The sequence below is a fragment of the Pristiophorus japonicus genome, unplaced genomic scaffold, assembly GCF_044704955.1.
Source record: "Pristiophorus japonicus isolate sPriJap1 unplaced genomic scaffold, sPriJap1.hap1 HAP1_SCAFFOLD_215, whole genome shotgun sequence".
Taxonomy (NCBI): domain Eukaryota; kingdom Metazoa; phylum Chordata; class Chondrichthyes; family Pristiophoridae; genus Pristiophorus; species Pristiophorus japonicus.
In genome coordinates, this window is record NW_027251854.1 from 342,406 (window position 1) to 356,791 (window position 14,386).

Consider the following 14,386-nt stretch of genomic DNA (forward strand, 5'->3'; position numbering starts at 1 on the left):
AGGGTTCAAACCCAGCCCCGACACGTCGGTTCAAACCCAGCCCCGACACTGGGGTTCAAACCCAGCCCTGACACTAGGGTTCAAACCGAGCCCCGACACTGGGGTTCAAACCCAGCCTCGATACTAGGGTTCAAACCCAGCCTCGACACTAGGGTTCAAACGCAGCCCCGACACTAGGGTTCAAACCGAGCCCCGACACTGGGGTTCAAACTCAGCCCCGACACTTGGGTTCAAACCTGTCCCCGACACTAGGATACAAACCCACCCTCGACACTGGGGTTCAAGCCCAGCCCTGACACTGGGGTTCAAACCCAGCCCCGACACTAGGGTTCAAACCCAGCCACGTCAGTATGGTTCATACCCAGCCCCGACACTAGGGTTCAAACCCAGCCCCGACACTAGGGTTCAAACCGAGCCCATACACGAGAGTTCAAACCCAGCCCCGACACTCGGGTTCAAACCCGGCCTCAACACTGGGGTTCAAACTCAGCCCCGACACTAGGGTTCAAACTCGGCCCCGACACTAGGGTTCAAACCCAGCCCCGACACAGGGTTTCAAACCCAGCCCGACACTGGGGTTCAAACCCAGCCCCGACACTGGGGTTCAAACCCAGCCCCGACACAAGGGTTCAAACCCAGCCCCGACACTTGGGTTCAAACCCAGCCCCGACACTAGGGTTCAAACCCAGCCCTGACACTGGGGTTCAAACCCAGCCCTGACACTCGGGTTCAAACCGAGCCCCGACACTAGGGTTCAAACCCAGCCCCGACACTGGAGTTCAAACCCAGCCCCGACACTGGGTTCAAACCCAGCCCCGACACTGGGGTTCAAACCCAGCCCCGACACAAGGGTTCAAACCCAGCCCCGACACTTGGGTTCAAACCCAGCCCCGACACTAGGGTTCAAACCGAGCCCTGACACTAGGGTTCAAACACAGCTCCGACACTAGGGTTCAAACCCAGCCCCGACACTAGGGTTCAAACCGAGCCCCGACACTGGGGTTCAAACCCAGCCTCGATACTAGGGTTCAAACCCAGCCTCGACACTAGGGTTCAAACGCAGCCCCGACACTAGGGTTCAAACCGAGCCCCGACACTGGGGTTCAAACTCAGCCCCGACACTTGGGTTCAAACCTGTCCCCGACACTAGGATACAAACCCACCCTCGACACTGGGGTTCAAGCCCAGCCCTGACACTGGGGTTCAAACCCAGCCCCGACACTAGGGTTCAAACCCAGCCACGTCACTAGGGTTCATACCCAGCCCCGACACTAGGGTTCAAACCCAGCCCCGACACTTGGGTTCAAACCCAGCGCCGACGCTAGGTTTCAAACCGAGCCACGACATTGGGGTTCAAACCCAGCCTCGACACTAGGGTTCCAACCGAGCCCCGACACTGGGGTTGAAACCGAGCCCCGACACTGGGGTTCAAACCCAGCCTCGACACTATGGTTCAAACCCAGCCTCGAAACGAGGGTTCAAACCCAGCCCCGACACTGGGGTTCAAACCCAGCCCCGACATTAGGGTTCAAACCCAGCCTCGACACTAGGTTTCAAACCCAGCCGCGACACCAGGGTTCAAACCCAGCCCAGACACTGGGGTTCAAGTTCCAGCCTCGACATTAGGGTTCAAACCGAGCCTCGACACTCGGGTTCAAATCTAGCCCCGACACAAGGGTTCAAATCCAGCCCCGACACTAGGGTTAAAACTTCACCCCGACACTAGGGTTCAAACCGAGCCCCGACACGAGAGTTCAAACCCAGCCCCGACACTAGGGTTCAAACCCGGCCTCAACACTGGGGTTCAAACTCAGCCCAGACACGAGGGTTCAAACTCGGCCCCGACACTAGGGTTCAAACCCAGCCCCGACACTAGGGTTCAAACCCAGCCTCGACACTAGGGTTTAAACCCAGCCCCGACACTGGGGTTCAAACCCAGCCCCGACACTGGGGTTCAAACCCAGCCCCGACACTAGGGTTCAAACCCAGCCCCGACACTCGGGTTCAAACCCAGCCCCGACACTAGGGTTCAAACCCAGCTCCGACACTAGGGTTCAAACCCAGCCTCGACACTTGGGTTCAAACACAGCCCCGACACTAGCGTTCAAACGCAGCCCTGACACTAGGGTTCAAACCCAGCTCCGACACTAGGGTTCAAACCCAGCTCCGACACTTGGGTTCAAACCCAGCCCCGACACTAGCGTTCAAACCCAGCCCCGAAACGAGGGTTCAAACCCAGCCCCGACACTTGGGTTCAAACCCAGCCCTGACACTAGGGTTCAAACCCAGCCCCGACACGAGGGTTCAAACACAGCCCTGACACTAGGGTTCAAACCCAGCCCCGACACTGGGGTTCAAACCCAGCCTCGACACTAGGTTTCAAACCCAGCCTCTACACTAGGGTTCAAACCCAGCCCTGACACTAGGGTTCAAACCTGTCCCCGACACTAGGTTTCAAACCCAGCCTCGACACTGGGGTTCAAACCGAGCCCCGACCCTAGGGTCAAGGCCCAGCACCGACACAGGGATTCAAACCGAGCCCCGACTCTGGGATTCAAACCAAGCCCCGATACTGGTGTTCAAACCCAACCCCGACACTACGGTTGAAACCCAGCACGGACACCAGGGTTCAAACCCAGCCCCGAGACTTGGGTTCAAACGCAGCACCGACACGAGGGTTCAAACCCAGCCCCGACACTAGTGTCCAAACCCAGCCCCGACACGAGGGTTCAAACCCAGCCCCGAAACTAGGGTTCAAACCCAGCCCTGACACTAAGGTTCAAACCCAGCCCCGACACTAGGGTTCAAACACAGCAAGGAGACTAGAGTTCAAACCCCTCCCCGACACTAGGGTTCAAACCCCGCCCCGACACTGGGGTTCAAACCCAGCCCCGACATTTGGGTTCAAACCCAGCCTCGACACTAGGATTCAAACCCAGCCCCGACACTAGGGTTCAAACCCAGCCCTGACACTAGGGATCAAACCAAGCCCCGACACTAGGGTTCAAACCCAGCCCTGACACTAAGGTTCAAACCCAGCCCCGACACTAAGGTTCGAACCCAGCCCCGACACTAGGGTTCAAATCCAGCACCGAGACTAGAGTTCAAACCCCTCCCCGACACGTCGGTTCAAACCCAGCCCCGACACTAGGGTTCAAACCCAGCCCTGACACTGGGGTTCAAACCCAGCCCCGACACTAGGGTTCAAACCCAGCCTCGACACTAGGGTTCAAACCCAGCCCCGATACTGGGGTTCAAACCCAGCCCCGACATTAGGGTTCAAACCCAGCCTCGACACTAGGGTTCAAACCCAGCCCCGACACAGGGGTTCAAGTTCCAGCCTCGACATTAGGGTTCAAACCCAGCCTCGACACTGGGGTTCAAACCCAGCCCCGACACTAGGGTTCAAACCCAGCCCCGACACTCGGGTTCAAACCCAGCCCCGACACTAGGGTTCAAACCCAGCTCCGACACTAGGGTTCAAACCCAGCCTCGACACTTGGGTTCAAACACAGCCCCGACACTAGCGTTCAAACGCAGCCCTGACACTAGGGTTCAAACCCAGCTCCGACACTAGGGTTCAAACCCAGCTCCGACACTTGGGTTCAAACCCAGCCCCGACACTAGCGTTCAAACCCAGCCCCGAAACGAGGGTTCAAACCCAGCCCCGACACTTGGGTTCAAACCCAGCCCTGACACTAGGGTTCAAACCCAGCCCCGACACGAGGGTTCAAACACAGCCCTGACACTAGGGTTCAAACCCAGCCCCGACACTGGGGTTCAAACCCAGCCTCGACACTAGGTTTCAAACCCAGCCTCTACACTAGGGTTCAAACCCAGCCCTGACACTAGGGTTCAAACCTGTCCCCGACACTAGGTTTCAAACCCAGCCTCGACACTGGGGTTCAAACCGAGCCCCGACCCTAGGGTCAAGGCCCAGCACCGACACAGGGATTCAAACCGAGCCCCGACTCTGGGATTCAAACCAAGCCCCGATACTGGTGTTCAAACCCAACCCCGACACTACGGTTGAAACCCAGCACGGACACCAGGGTTCAAACCCAGCCCCGAGACTTGGGTTCAAACGCAGCACCGACACGAGGGTTCAAACCCAGCCCCGACACTAGTGTCCAAACCCAGCCCCGACACGAGGGTTCAAACCCAGCCCCGAAACTAGGGTTCAAACCCAGCCCTGACACTAAGGTTCAAACCCAGCCCCGACACTAGGGTTCAAACACAGCAAGGAGACTAGAGTTCAAACCCCTCCCCGACACTAGGGTTCAAACCCCGCCCCGACACTGGGGTTCAAACCCAGCCCCGACATTTGGGTTCAAACCCAGCCTCGACACTAGGATTCAAACCCAGCCCCGACACTAGGGTTCAAACCCAGCCCTGACACTAGGGATCAAACCAAGCCCCGACACTAGGGTTCAAACCCAGCCCTGACACTAAGGTTCAAACCCAGCCCCGACACTAAGGTTCGAACCCAGCCCCGACACTAGGGTTCAAATCCAGCACCGAGACTAGAGTTCAAACCCCTCCCCGACACTAGGTTTCAAACCCAGCCCCGACACTAGGATTCAAACCCAGCCCCGACACTTGGGTTCAAACCCAGCCCCGACACGTCGGTTCAAACCCAGCCCCGACACTAGGGTTCAAACCCAGCCCTGACACTGGGGTTCAAACCCAGCCCCGACACTAGGGTTCAAACCCAGCCTCGACACTAGGGTTCAAACCCAGCCCCGATACTGGGGTTCAAACCCAGCCCCGACATTAGGGTTCAAACCCAGCCTCGACACTAGGGTTCAAACCCAGCCCCGACACAGGGGTTCAAGTTCCAGCCTCGACATTAGGGTTCAAACCCAGCCTCGACACTCGGGTTCAAATCCAGCCCCGACACAAGGGTTCAAATCCAGCCCCGACACTAGGGTTGAAACCTCTCCCCGAAACTAGGGTTCAAACCGAGCCCCGACACGAGAGTTCAAACCCAGCCCCGACACTAGGGTTCAAACCCGGCCTCAACACTGGGGTTCAAACTCAGCCCCGACACTATGGTTCAAACTCGGCCCCGACACTAGGGTACAAACCCAGCCCCGACACTCGGGTTCAAACCCAGCTCCGACACTGGGGTTCAAACCCAGCCCCGACACGAGGGTTCAAACCTCTCCCCGACACTAGGGTTCAAAGCGAGCCCCGACACGAGAGTTCAAACCCAGCCCCGACACTAGGCTTCAAACCCGGCCTCAACACTGGGGTTCAAACTCAGCCCCGACACTAGGGTTCAAACTCGGCCCCGACACTAGTGTTCAAACCCAGCCCCGACACTGGGGTTCAAACCCAGCCCCGACACTGGGGTTCAAACCCAGCCCCGACACTGGGGTTCAAACACAGCCCCGACACAAGGGTTCAAACCCAGCCCCGACACTTGGGTTCAAACCCAGCCCCGACACTAGGGTTCAAACCCAGCCCTGACACTGGGGTTCAAACCCAGCCCTGACACTAGGGTTCAAACCGAGACCCCGACACTAGGGTTCAAACCCAGCCCCGACACTGGGGTTCAAACCCAGCCCCGACACTGGGGTTCAAACCCAGCCCCGACACTGGGGTTCAAACCCAGCCCCGACACAAGGGTTCAAACCCAGCCCCGACACTTGGGTTCAAACCCAGCCCCGACACTAGGGTTCAAACCCAGCCCTGACACTAGGGTTCAAACACAGCTCCGACACTAGGGTTCAAACCCAGCCCCGACACTAGGGTTCAAACCCAGCCCCGACACTGGGGTTCAAACCCAGCCCTGACACTAGGGTTCAAACCGAGCCCCGACACTGGGGTTCAAACCCAGCCTCGACACTAGGGTTCAAACCCAGCCTCGACACTAGGTTTCAAACGCAGCCCCGACACTAGGGTTCAAACCGAGCCCCGACACTGGGGTTCAAACTCAGCCCCGACACTTGGGTTCAAACCTGTCCCCGACACTAGGATACAAACGCAGCCTCGACACTGGGGTTCAAGCCCAGCCCTGACACTGGGGTTCAAACCCAGCCCCGACACTAGGGTTCAAACCCAGCCACGTCACTAGGGTTCATACCCAGCCCCGACACTAGGGTTCAAACCCAGCCCCGACACTTGGGTTCAAACCCAGCCCCGACGCTAGGTTTCAAACCGAGCCACGACATTGGGGTTCAAACCCAGCCTCGACACGAGGGTTCCAACCCAGCCCCGAGACTAGGGTTCAAACCGAGGCCCGACACTGGGGTTCAAACCCAGCCTCGACACTAGGGTTCAAACCCAGCCTCGAAACGAGGGTTCAAACCCAGCCCCGACACTGGGGTTCAAACCCAGCTCCGACACTAGGGTTCAAACCCAGCCTCGACACTTGGGTTCAAACACAGCCCCGACACTAGCGTTCAAACGCAGCCCTGACACTAGGGTTCAAACCCAGCTCCGACACTAGGGTTCAAACCCAGCTCCGACACTTGGGTTCAAACCCAGCCCCGACACTAGCGTTCAAACCCAGCCCCGAAACGAGGGTTCAAACCCAGCCCCGACACTTGGGTTCAAACCCAGCCCTGACACTAGGGTTCAAACCCAGCCCCGACACGAGGGTTCAAACACAGCCCTGACACTAGGGTTCAAACCCAGCCCCGACACTGGGGTTCAAACCCAGCCTCGACACTAGGTTTCAAACCCAGCCTCTACACTAGGGTTCAAACCCAGCCCTGACACTAGGGTTCAAACCTGTCCCCGACACTAGGATTCAAACCCAGCCTCGACACTGGGGTTCAAACCGAGCCCCGACACTAGGGTCAAGGCCCAGCACCGACACAGGGATTCAAACCGAGCCCCGACTCTGGGATTCAAACCAAGCCCCGATACTGGTGTTCAAACCCAACCCCGACACTACGGTTGAAACCCAGCACGGACACCAGGGTTCAAACCCAGCCCCGAGACTTGGGTTCAAACGCAGCACCGACACGAGGGTTCAAACCCAGCCCCGACACTAGTGTCCAAACCCAGCCCCGACACGAGGGTTCAAACCCAGCCCCGAAACTAGGGTTCAAACCCAGCCCTGACACTAAGGTTCAAACCCAGCCCCGACACTAGGGTTCAAACACAGCAAGGAGACTAGAGTTCAAACCCCTCCCCGACACTAGGGTTCAAACCCCGCCCCGACACTGGGGTTCAAACCCAGCCCCGACATTTGGGTTCAAACCCAGCCTCGACACTAGGATTCAAACCCAGCCCCGACACTAGGGTTCAAACCCAGCCCTGACACTAGGGATCAAACCAAGCCCCGACACTAGGGTTCAAACCCAGCCCTGACACTAAGGTTCAAACCCAGCCCCGACACTAAGGTTCGAACCCAGCCCCGACACTAGGGTTCAAATCCAGCACCGAGACTAGAGTTCAAACCCCTCCCCGACACTAGGTTTCAAACCCAGCCCCGACACTAGGATTCAAACCCAGCCCCGACACTTGGGTTCAAACCCAGCCCCGACACGTCGGTTCAAACCCAGCCCCGACATTAGGGTTCAAACCCAGCCCTGACACTGGGGTTCAAACCCAGCCCCGACACTAGGGTTCAAACCCAGCCTCGACACTAGGGTTCAAACCCAGCCCCGATACTGGGGTTCAAACCCAGCCCCGACATTAGGGTTCAAACCCAGCCTCGACACTAGGGTTCAAACCCAGCCCCGACACAGGGGTTCAAGTTCCAGCCTCGACATTAGGGTTCAAACCCAGCCTCGACACTCGGGTTCAAATCCAGCCCCGACACAAGGGTTCAAATCCAGCCCCGACACTAGGGTTGAAACCTCTCCCCGAAACTAGGGTTCAAACCGAGCCCCGACACGAGAGTTCAAACCCAGCCCCGACACTAGGGTTCAAACCCGGCCTCAACACTGGGGTTCAAACTCAGCCCCGACACTATGGTTCAAACTCGGCCCCGACACTAGGGTACAAACCCAGCCCCGACACTCGGGTTCAAACCCAGCTCCGACACTGGGGTTCAAACCCAGCCCCGACACGAGGGTTCAAACCTCTCCCCGACACTAGGGTTCAAAGCGAGCCCCGACACGAGAGTTCAAACCCAGCCCCGACACTAGGCTTCAAACCCGGCCTCAACACTGGGGTTCAAACTCAGCCCCGACACTAGGGTTCAAACTCGGCCCCGACACTAGTGTTCAAACCCAGCCCCGACACTGGGGTTCAAACCCAGCCCCGACACTGGGGTTCAAACCCAGCCCCGACACTGGGGTTCAAACACAGCCCCGACACAAGGGTTCAAACCCAGCCCCGACACTTGGGTTCAAACCCAGCCCCGACACTAGGGTTCAAACCCAGCCCTGACACTGGGGTTCAAACCCAGCCCTGACACTAGGGTTCAAACCGAGACCCCGACACTAGGGTTCAAACCCAGCCCCGACACTGGGGTTCAAACCCAGCCCCGACACTGGGGTTCAAACCCAGCCCCGACACTGGGGTTCAAACCCAGCCCCGACACAAGGGTTCAAACCCAGCCCCGACACTTGGGTTCAAACCCAGCCCCGACACTAGGGTTCAAACCCAGCCCTGACACTAGGGTTCAAACACAGCTCCGACACTAGGGTTCAAACCCAGCCCCGACACTAGGGTTCAAACCCAGCCCCGACACTGGGGTTCAAACCCAGCCCTGACACTAGGGTTCAAACCGAGCCCCGACACTGGGGTTCAAACCCAGCCTCGACACTAGGGTTCAAACCCAGCCTCGACACTAGGTTTCAAACGCAGCCCCGACACTAGGGTTCAAACCGAGCCCCGACACTGGGGTTCAAACTCAGCCCCGACACTTGGGTTCAAACCTGTCCCCGACACTAGGATACAAACGCAGCCTCGACACTGGGGTTCAAGCCCAGCCCTGACACTGGGGTTCAAACCCAGCCCCGACACTAGGGTTCAAACCCAGCCACGTCACTAGGGTTCATACCCAGCCCCGACACTAGGGTTCAAACCCAGCCCCGACACTTGGGTTCAAACCCAGCCCCGACGCTAGGTTTCAAACCGAGCCACGACATTGGGGTTCAAACCCAGCCTCGACACGAGGGTTCCAACCCAGCCCCGAGACTAGGGTTCAAACCGAGGCCCGACACTGGGGTTCAAACCCAGCCTCGACACTAGGGTTCAAACCCAGCCTCGAAACGAGGGTTCAAACCCAGCCCCGACACTGGGGTTCAAACCCAGCCCCGACATTAGGGTTCAAACCCAGCCTCGACACTAGGGTTCAAACCCAGCCTCGACATTAGGGTTCAAACCCAGCCCAGACACTGGGGTTCAAGTTCCGGCCTCGACATTAGGGTTCAAACCGAGCCTCGACACTCGGGTTCAAACCCAGCCACGACACTAGGGTTCAAACCCAGCCCCGACACTGGGGTTCAAACCCAGCCCCGACATTTGGGTTCAAACCCAGCCTCGACACTAGGTTTCAAACCCAGCCTCGACACTAGGGTTCAAACCCAGCCCAGACACTGGGGTTCAAGTTCCAGCCTCGACATTAGGGTTAAAACCCAGCCTCGACACACGGGTTCAAATCCAGCCCCGACACAAGGGTTCAAATCCAGCCCCGACACTAGGGTTCAAACCTCTCCCCGACACTAGGGTTCAAACCGAGCCCCGACACGAGAGTTCAAACCCAGCCCCGACACTAGGGTTCAAACCCAGCCTCAACACTGGGGTTCAAACTCAGCCCCGACACTAGGGTTCAAACTCGGCCCCGACACTAGGGTTCAAACTCAGCCCCGACACTGGGGTTCAAACCCAGCCCCGACACTGGGGTTCAAACCCAGCCCCGCCACTGGGGTTCAAACCCAGCCCCGACACTGGGGTTCAAACCCAGCCCCGACACTAGGGTTCAAACCCAGCCCCGACTCTAGGGTTCAAACCCAGCCCCGACACTTGGGTTCAAACCCAGCCCCGACACCAGGGTTCAAACCCAGCCCTGACACGAGGGTTCAAACACAGCCCCGACACTAGGGTTCAAACCCAGCCCCGACACTGGGGTTCAAACACAGCCCTGACACTAGGGTCCAAACCGAGCCCCGACACTGGGGTTCAAACCCAGCCTCGACACTAGGGTTCAAACCAAGCCTCGACACTTGGGTTCAAACGCAGCCCCGACACTAGGGTTCAAACCGAGCCCCGACACTGGGGTTCAAACTCAGCCCCGACACTTGGGTTCAAACCTGTCCCCGACACTAGGATTCAAACCCAGCCTCGACACTGGGGTTCAAACCGAGCCCCGACACTAGGGTCAAGGCCCAGCCCCGACACAGGGATTCAAACCCTAGCCCCGACTCTGGGATTCAAACCCAGCCCCGATACTGGGGTTCAAAGCCAGCCCCGACACTAGTGTTGAATCCCAGCCCCGACACCAGGGTTCAAACCCAGCCCCGAGACTCGGGTTCAAACCCAGCCCCGACACTAGTGTCCAAACCCAGCCCCGACACGAGGGTTCAAACCCAGCCCCGACACGAGTGTCCAAACCTAGCCTCGACACTAGGGTTCAAACGCAGCCCCGACACGAGGGTTCAAACCGAGCCCCGACACTGGGGTTCAAACTCAGCCCCGACACTTGGGTTCAAACCTGACCCCGACACTAGGATTCAAACCCAGCCTCGACACTGGGGTTCAAACCGAGCCCCGACACGAGGGTCAAGGCCCAGCCCCGACACAGGGATTCAAACCGAGCCCCGACTCTGGGATTCAAATCCAGCCCCGATACTGGGGTTCAAACCCAGCCCCGACACTGCGGTTGAAACCCAGCCCCGACACCAGGGTTCAAACCCAGCCCCGGCATTTGGGTTTAAACGCTGCCCCGACACTAGGGTTCAAACCCAGCCCTGACACTAGTCTTCAAACCCAGCACCGACACTAGTGTCCAAACCCAGCCCCGACACGAGGGTTCAAACCCAGCCCCGACACTAGGGTTCAAACCCAGCTCCGGCATTTGGGTTCAAACCCAGCCCCGACACTAGGGTTCAAACCCAGCCCTGACACTAGGGTTCAAACCCAGCCCCGACACTAGGGTTCAAACCCAGCCCTGACGCTGGGGTTCAAACCGAGCCACGACACTACGGTTGAAACCCAGCCCCGACACCAGGGTTCAAACACAGCCCCGAGACTTGGGTTCAAACCCAGCACCGACACTAGGGTTCAAACCCAGCCCCGACACTCGGGTTCAAACCCAGCCCCGACACTAGGGTTCAAATCCAGCCCCGACACTAGAGTTCAAACCCCTCCCCGACACTAGGGTTCAAACCCAGCCTCGACACTCGGGATCAAATCCAGCCCCGACACAAGGGTTCAAATCCAGCCCCGACACTAGGGTTCAAACCTGTCCCCGACACTCGGGTTCAAACCGAGCCCCGACACGAGAGTTCAAACCCAGCCCCGACACTAGGGTTCAAACCCGGCCTCAACACTGGGGTTCAAACTCAGCCCCGACACTGGGGTTCAAACTCGGCCCCGACACTAGGGTTCAAACCCAGCCCCGACGCTGGGGTTCAAACCGAGCCACGACACTACGGTTGAAACCCAGCCCCGACACCAGGGTTCAAACACAGCCCCGAGACTTGGGTTCAAACCCAGCACCGACACTAGGGTTCAAACCCAGCCCCGACACTAGGGTTCAAACCCAGCCCCGACACTAGGGTTCAAACCCAGCCCTGACACTAAGGTTCAAACCCAGCCCCGACACTAGGGTTCAAACCCAGCACCGAGACTAGAGTTCAAACCCCTCCCCGACACTAGGTTTCAAACCCAGCCCCGACACTAGGCTTCAAACCCAGCCCCGACACTTGGGTTCAAACCCAGCCCCGACACGTCGGTTCAAACCCAGCCCCGACACTAGGGTTCAAACCCAGCCCTGACACTGGGGTTCAAACCCAGCCCCGACACTAGGGTTCAAACCCAGCCTCGACACTAGGGTTCAAACCCAGCCCCGATACTGAGGTTCAAACCCAGCCCCGACATTAGGGTTCAAACCCAGCCTCGACACTAGGGTTCAAACCCAGCCTCGATACTAGGGTTCAAACCCAGCCCCGACACAGGGGTTCAAGTTCCAGCCTCGACATTAGGGTTCAAACCCAGCCTCGACACTCGGGTTCAAACCCAGCTCCGACACTGGGGTTCAAATCCAGCCCCGACACAAGGGTTCAAACCTCTCCCCGACACTAGGGTTCAAACCGAGCCCCGACACGAGAGTTCAAACCCAGCCCCGACACTAGGGTTCAAACCCGGCCTCAACACTGGGGTTCAAACTCAGCCCCGACACTAGGGTTCAAACTCGGCCCCGACACTAGGGTTCAAACCCAGCCCCGACACAGGGGTTCAAATCCAGCCCCGACACTGGGGTTCAAACCCAGCCCCGACACTGGGGTTCAAACCCAGCCCCGACACAAGGGTTCAAACCCAGCCCCGACACTTGGGTTCAAACCCAGCCCCGACATTAGGGTTCAAACCCAGCCCTGACACTGGGGTTCAAACCCAGCCCTGACACTAGGGTTCAAACCGAGCCCCGACACTAGGGTTCAAACCCAGCCCCGACACTGGAGTTCAAACCCAGCCCCGACACTGGGGTTCAAACCCAGCCCCGACACTGGGGTTCAAACCCAGCCCCGACACAAGGGTTCAAACCCAGCCCCGACACTTGGGTTCAAACCCAGCCCCGACACTAGGGTTCAAACCCAGCCCGGACACTAGGGTTCAAACACAGCTCCGACACTAGGGTTCAAACCCAGCCCCGACACTAGGGTTCAAACCCAGCCCCGACACTGGGGTTCAAACCCAGCCCTGACACTAGGGTTCAAACCGAGCCCCGACACTGGGGTTCAAACCCAGCCTCGACACTAGGGTTCAAACCCAGCCTCGACACTAGGGTTCAAACGCAGCCCCGACACTAGGGTTCAAACCGAGCCCCGACACTGGGGTTCAAACTCAGCCCCGACACTTGGGTTCAAACCTGTCCCCGACACTAGGATACAAACCCAGCCTCGACACTGGGGTTCAAGCCCAGCCCTGACACTGGGGTTCAAACCCAGCCCCGACACTAGGGTTCAAACCCAGCCACGTCACTAGGGTTCATACCCAGCCCCGACACTAGGGTTCAAACCCAGCCCCGACACTTGGGTTCAAACCCAGCCCCGACGCTAGGTTTCAAACCGAGCCACGACATTGGGGTTCAAACCCAGCCTCGACACTAGGGTTCCAACCGAGCCCCGACACTAGGGTTCAAACCGAGCCCCGACACTGGGGTTCAAACCCAGCCTCGACACTAGGGTTCAAACCCAGCCTCGAAACGAGGGTTCAAACCCAGCCCCGACACTGGGGTTCAAACCCAGCCCCGACATTAGGGTTCAAACCCAGCCTCGACACTAGGGTTCAAACCCAGCCTCGACACTAGGGTTCAAACCCAGCCTCGAAACGAGGGTTCAAACCCAGCCCCGACACTGGGGTTCAAACCCAGCCCCGACATTAGGGTTCAAACCCAGCCTCGACACTAGGGTTCAAACCCAGCCTCGACACCAGGGTTCAAACCCAGCCCAGACACTGGGGTTCAAGTTCCAGCCTCGACATTAGGGTTCAAACCGAGCCTCGACACTCGGGTTCAAATCTAGCCCCGACACAAGGGTTCAAATCCAGCCCCGACACGAGGGTTCAAACCTCTCCCCGACAGTAGGGTTCAAACCGAGCCCCGACACGAGAGTTCAAACCCAGCCCCGACACTAGGGTTCAAACCCGGCCTCAACACTGGGGTTCAAACTCAGCCCAGACACGAGGGTTGAAACTCGGACCCGACACGAGGGTTCAAACCCAGCCCCGACACTAGGGTTCAAACCCAGCCCCGACACTAGGGTTTAAACCCAGCCCCGACACTGGGGTTCAAACCCAGCCCCGACACTGGGGTTCAAACCCAGCCCCGACACTAGGGTTCAAACCCAGCCCCGACACTCGGGTTCAAACCCAGCCCCGACACTAGGGTTCAAACCCAGCCCCGACACTAGGCTTCAAACCCAGCCCCGACACTTGGGTTCAAACCCAGCCCCGACACGTCGGTTCAAACCCAGCCCCGACACTAGGGTTCAAACCCAGCCCTGACACTGGGGTTCAAACCCAGCCCCGACACTAGGGTTCAAACCCAGCCTCGACACTAGGGTTCAAACCCAGCCCCGATACTGAGGTTCAAACCCAGCCCCGACATTAGGGTTCAAACCCAGCCTCGACACTAGGGTTCAAACCCAGCCTCGATACTAGGGTTCAAACCCAGCCCCGACACAGGGGTTCAAGTTCCAGCCTCGACATTAGGGTTCAAACCCAGCCTCGACACTCGGGTTCAAACCCAGCTCCGACACTG